At 36.3% G+C, this 6000-nt stretch overlaps 1 protein-coding gene across 5 annotated transcripts in view; it reads left to right on the top strand.

Moving 5' to 3' along the window:
- Positions 1-6000, top strand: part of Tcf12 (transcription factor 12) — a 280237-nt gene that overhangs the window by 136878 nt on the left and 137359 nt on the right. The gene's annotated exons all lie outside the window — the stretch shown is intronic.

The raw sequence follows: 6000 nt of genomic DNA, 5'->3' as shown, positions 1-6000 counted from the left end.
GTGGTGCTGTGGCTCAAGTGGTAGAGTGCTAGCCTTGAGCTGAAGAGCTGAGGGACAGCGCCCAGGCCCAGAGTTTAGGCCCCACGACTGGACCCAAAAAAAAAAAGAAAGGTACAAAATTAGAGACATTCCTTAACTTACAGTGTTTTGGCTTATAGTTGTCACTTCATCATGGTGCAAAAGCAATATGATTTTATTAGGAACTGTGCAGTTTTGAATTATGATCTTGTTCTAAACTAGCAGTATGTAGGTAAGATTATTCTCACAATGCTGAGTTGGGGGCGGCAGGCTGCAGAAAAGAAATCACAAGGGCAGATAATTGATACTCTGCAGTGTTCCATGCTACCAATATTTTTTTGTATTCAATAAATAACATAAGATACATCCAACACTCTTATTGTAAATTGGCTTTGTAGGAGATGATTTTGCACAATGATAGGCTACTGTCGGTATTCTGAGCACATTTAAGGTAGACAAGGCTAAGGTATGATGTTTAGTATGTGAGGTATATTGGCTTAGCATATTTTTAATTTACAATAGATATTACAGAATATAACTTCATAATAAATCAAAGAACACCTGTAGTTATTCCTGACAGAGAATCTGAGATTTTAGGCTTGAGATTTAGATCATCTTCTAAGCTATTACCATTTGGAAAAGTAAATGGTAGGCAGTAATCTACCAAGGAGATGATCTCACCAGTAGAATAATCTCTTTGTAGCTAATCATCATAATAGTTTCTTTTGACTAATCACTGAATTCTTTTTCTAAAGGCAGTCTCTCTTACAATAAGTATATTTTTGTCAAATGTACTTTCTTAAAAATTTCGACTGCTTTGTATAAAATCATTATTAGCCTCATGTGGACCAAGTGTAGTATTTTTAAGTAAATGAACACGTAATACGTTCATAATCCAAATTTGAAATGTAAACTAGGTTTTCTGTGGGCTTGTTTATGAGGAACAATATTCAACACATTAATTAATCACCCAAGTCAACTTGGAAGTTTGTCAGTGGGTCAGTTTAGACTCTGCTACAAGTCTTGTGCTGATTTTCACATGATTTTTAGATCTGATAATTGGTGTTCCTGATGGGTTCTACGGACCTTTAAGGTCCTAAATTGCCCTCTGCATTATCAAAGAAATCTGTTTAGAAACAGATGAATACTCAGCTCTGTTCCACCAAGGATTTGAGCTGGTTGGTTTGCTTTTTCAGGAGGAAACATGTATTTCCCAGGGTTTCTTTTCAAATTATGTTGTATATGTGTATATGTATGTATATGTATATATAGTGAATTGGTTATTTGAAATACTCATTTATCCAAGATATTTCAGCCTCTTTGAGTGAAAGGAGCCAACAAGAGTTCTGTGGATGCTGCCTAACAGAGCATGAAGCTCGGCTTTGATGAAATTACAGCAGTGTTTGCTGACAATTATTCTCTTTGTCATATTTGTAATTATGTGCTGGATAGGACCCTGAAGCAGTGGGAAAACTTATACATTTAACTTCAGTTTTGTCACTCCATTTTTATTTGCAGTTCACTTGTGGTTAGTTTTTCTAGAAGGACACAGCCTTTTTGCCCTTCATACAGAATTACCAACTCTTCTTTCATTTATATCCTCCTTTGTCCTTTATCTCTTCAAGCATACTATTGTTTAACAGTTGCTTTGTGTAAGATGTGAGTCTTGCATGCCAAGTTTGATGTGGCAGAATGAATCATGTTACCATTGATCTCAGCCTGAACAAAATAACCATCTTTAAATAGGAAGAAGTTTCTAGCTTCAGGTTGTTTCAGCCCCGAGAGCCTTGCTTAGTCTGCCGTGTAAAGTCAGTTGCTTCACTCCAAACAGCACTGTATTAATATGCACAACATGACCATTTTCAGTAGAAGGTTATTAGAATGCTAGTTTGTATCCTCTAGTGAATGAAATGATGTGTGATTATGAAGTCATCAGGCATGGACCAGTAAGACTCCAGAGAGCCTGCCCCCTCCGAGGTCCTCGGGGTGCCATTGATTGGTGGCCATGTGTTTGTGCCCGATAGACTGTGAAATGGTGTGTTGCTCCACGGCTGTGTTGCACCTGCGCCCCACCGAGGTGATTGATTGGTTTGGTCATGTGGAATGTTCCCATCTGGTCTGCAGTAATGTGGTGGTTCTTTTTTTGTTGTTGTTTTTTTTCTTCTTCTTCTGTGAATAGCAAGTGCTGGCTGGATAGTTACAGCAAACTATTTCAGGAGCTAAATAATCCTTTCCCTCTAAGCACAAATCAGGATTTGAAGTAGTTGTTGTTGGTTCCCCCCTTCCTTGTTTTTGTGAAGGTGGACATTCACTCTCAAGTGCCTACCGTACCCCTTTTCTCTAGGATGTTGTATATGCCTTTCTTAATCGATTTCTGTCACCATTTTCTTATACTAAATTAAAATATACTTCATGTATTTTTTATTTGTGCAAGTTTAAAGCAGCCTCTGTTCTCTCGCTGTTTGTTGTTCTGACAATGTCACTTGAGGTGGTTTGCAATTTTTCAAAGGTACTTTCTATAATCATAATTGGATTATCAAAGTACTAATATATTTTTAAGCCTGCATTTAACCTCACAAAAGTAGTGGTTTATTTATTGAAAACTACTGATGTTGCAGTTTAAATGTCAAGAAATTATTTATTAGGTTCTTTTTAAAAAAGATTCTGTAGTTATATTGGGCGGTCTTGTTTGATATTTCTTAATCTTAGTCCTTTTTCATAATTGATCTATTCATTCCACCTAATGACTAATTACATATCAGAGCACATCATCAGCCACATTCATCATAGTAGAATGTAATAATCAATGACATTTCAACAAAGGAAAAAATAAATATGCAAATAAGGCCTCATTAACATTTGCATGAGTTGTTTGAATAATCACGTTGCTGACAAGGCTGTAATTAACAGAAATTGATGCTGAGTTCAGTATTTGATAGTGTGTTTTCTCAGCGTTTTATTGTTGTCACTGCGGGGGCTGAAATGAAGTTCTGCTCTACTTGTACCTTGACTGGAGTTTGATGTGCTGGGCTGTGCCAGGTACCAAAGGCTTCTGGGAGCCCTTGATTTGTCGGTGACCTACACTAAGTGCATATAAAAATACTTTATTTAAATTGCCTTATTTTTTAATAAAGCATTATTAGATTGTAGCAATTACGAGGCAACTATACAAAGAAAACAAACATGAAAACTCAAATCACTCATTATTTTTCCAGAATGCTGTATATAAATCAGATACTATTAAAAGACTTCAAGGTTTAAGTTTGCTTAAACCATGGAAAATTGTTGCCATTAATTTTTTTGGTGGGGCAGGGTTGGGGCGGGGGTGTCTTAAATCCAGCCCAGTGGATCACTGACAAGAGGTTGGTGCTTACTGTAATTGAAAATCACTAGCTTAGGGGGGAAAAATCTAATTATAAAATGTACAGTTTGTGTGTGTGCCTGTGTGTGTGCGCCTGTGCCTCTGTGTGTGTGTGTGTGTGTGTGTGTGTGTATGTTTTAATACTTTGCTCCCCCACATACCTCCTCCTTTTCCTGTACTGTTTCCTGTTTTTGTCATGGATATTAACTGAAATGCACTAAACACAATAAAGCTGTTTATGTCAGTTTTTTGGATGACTGCAAGTGCTGATTATAACAAGTTTAAGGAATTTCCTTTGTTGAATGTGTACCCGTGCCATATGGCTCAACATGGAACATTAACTTGACAGGGATAATGGATTGTGGTATATGGAGACAATTTTGCCTGCAGCTTCACTATAACTCATTCTGGTTGGGGATCACAGGTTTATAGTATGGGATGCAGCAAACATCCAGATGGATTTGCTTTACATAAAAGAGTTGCCTTGCTTTTTATTTCCTCTCTGTAATTGGAAAAAGAACATTTTTTAAAGAACCAAAATATTAAAAAGTAAACAAAGAAGGGAAGATTGTTCAAAAAAAGAAAAACATAGATTCTGTGCAATCTTTTAGTAAAATGCTGGCAAGAGCCTATTTCTGTATATTTAGCACATTACTTTTAAAGTCGGGTTTTACGTATGCTCATAATGTTTATCTTTTAGAGCAGTGTCTAAAATGAGTTTTCCTGTCAAAATTAGGTCATCTATGTCAGCCTGTTTGTAAAGTCCAAGTATTTGAGGTTTATAGTTGTGAAGAATAAAGCAAGCAGTGTCAATTCTGAAATTATTTTACTAGTGCTTAAATAACCCTGCCTGAAATGAATGGAATTTGTAGGATATATAATAGAAAGCCTTTTTAAAGATGTATCTAGTTGGCTTTTTTTTACTACAATATATTAAAATGGTAGAAGATAAGGTTTTGTTACGCAGTAAGAAAATTGCTAACTGCTGTCTCTTCGGCTTTTAGGTATTCATGTGAGAGTTACTCTGATTTATATGGTGAGACTAGACAAACCACAAGCCACACTGACAAAGATTGGTGTAACCAAGCTTAGTTACCGATAGAATGCTTAAACACACGTTGGCAGGACAGACATCTAATTTAGCTCAGTTACGGGGGGGGGGGGAATCTAGAACATTTCTTCATGAAGCAGTTTTTGTGCTTATAAACTGGCTTGGTTGGTTATTTTTCAGTTTGTTTGAAATCACTATGATCTGTATTTCCAATGGGTGTAATACAGAACTGAAGTCATCCATTTTAATTATGAGAAGTTCTACAGTTTTTGTTTAAATAACATCATTGATTTGTAATATTGATCTTAAATCTCCTTGATACTTTTTAGATAATATGCTTTCTCTGAGCACAGTGGGTAATGACATACTTCTTGCATAGCCTTCAAGTTCAGCATTTGCTTTGAGTCACTGGGACATATATAGAAGTCAAAGGCTGGGCTTTTCTGTGTCAGAAAATACTAGAAAGTGGGAAGAAAACAGGCGCCGGAGTATAATCCTAGCTACTCAGGAGGCTGAGATCTGAGGATCACTGTTCAAAGCCAGCCTGGGCAGGAAACTCTGTGAGACGATTATCTCCAATAAGCCACTCAGAAAACGGGAAGTGGTGCTGGGGCTAAAGTGGCAGAGTGCTAACCTTGAGCAGAAGAGCTGAGGGACAGCGCCCAGGCCCAGAGTTCAAGCCCCACGACTGACCAAAAAAAAAAAAGAAAGAAAATGGGAAGAAAATTACTCTGTGAAGGTATATGGAAGATCTGGATGTTTGTCATTGTTTCATTTTCTCTCTTGGGAAGTCACAGTGGTCCATCAACTAAAGATGGGAGCATGGGAACCACAATAGCATTATGGCATAATTAACACAGTTTTTAACAGACCAATAGATATTATCTCTACAGTCATCTATGTAAAATAGATCCCAGTTTCTACTACTTTATCTTACAGTAATGGCTAGGAAAGAAGTATATGTGAACGTTTCCAAAGAGTCAGGAAAATTTTCAGAAATAGAATATTTTTGACTTGACTAATTCATTTTATACTAGGAATATTTCTATAATTGTGGTAGCTAGCATATATACACTAGCTATAAATAATAAAATATACCTTCTCTGTACTTAAGTAATTTATAAAAGGCATGTGAGTGAATAAAGAAGTAACATTGTTCATTTCTACTTTGGTAAAGGTTTGATACTTAGGTGTGGAGGACTTAATAGTATTTTCACAAATAATCCATAAAATCTTGTGGAAATTTTCATTATTCCCTTTTATCTAAAGACTGATAATACTATTTTTTCAAAATTATTTTTATCTTTAATTCTATAGAGGAATTGCCATTTAACAAGGCAGTTTATGAATATAGTGCATCTTGGTCAGTGTTAACCCCTTTGAACATTTTCACTCAGCACACCCTTTCTCTTTTCTTAATTTTGTAAACTATGCATTGATTTCTTTTTATTTTTATTATTTTTTTTATTATTATTTTTTGCCAGTCATGGGCCTTGAACTCTGGGCCTGGGCACTGTCCCTCAGCTCTTCAGCTCAAGGCTAATGCTCTACCACTTGAGCCACAGCACCA

Source organism: Dipodomys ordii, unplaced genomic scaffold, assembly GCF_000151885.1.
Source record: "Dipodomys ordii isolate 6190 unplaced genomic scaffold, Dord_2.0 Scaffold11, whole genome shotgun sequence".
Taxonomy (NCBI): domain Eukaryota; kingdom Metazoa; phylum Chordata; class Mammalia; order Rodentia; family Heteromyidae; genus Dipodomys; species Dipodomys ordii.
This window is presented reverse-complemented; position numbering and strand designations above follow the sequence as displayed.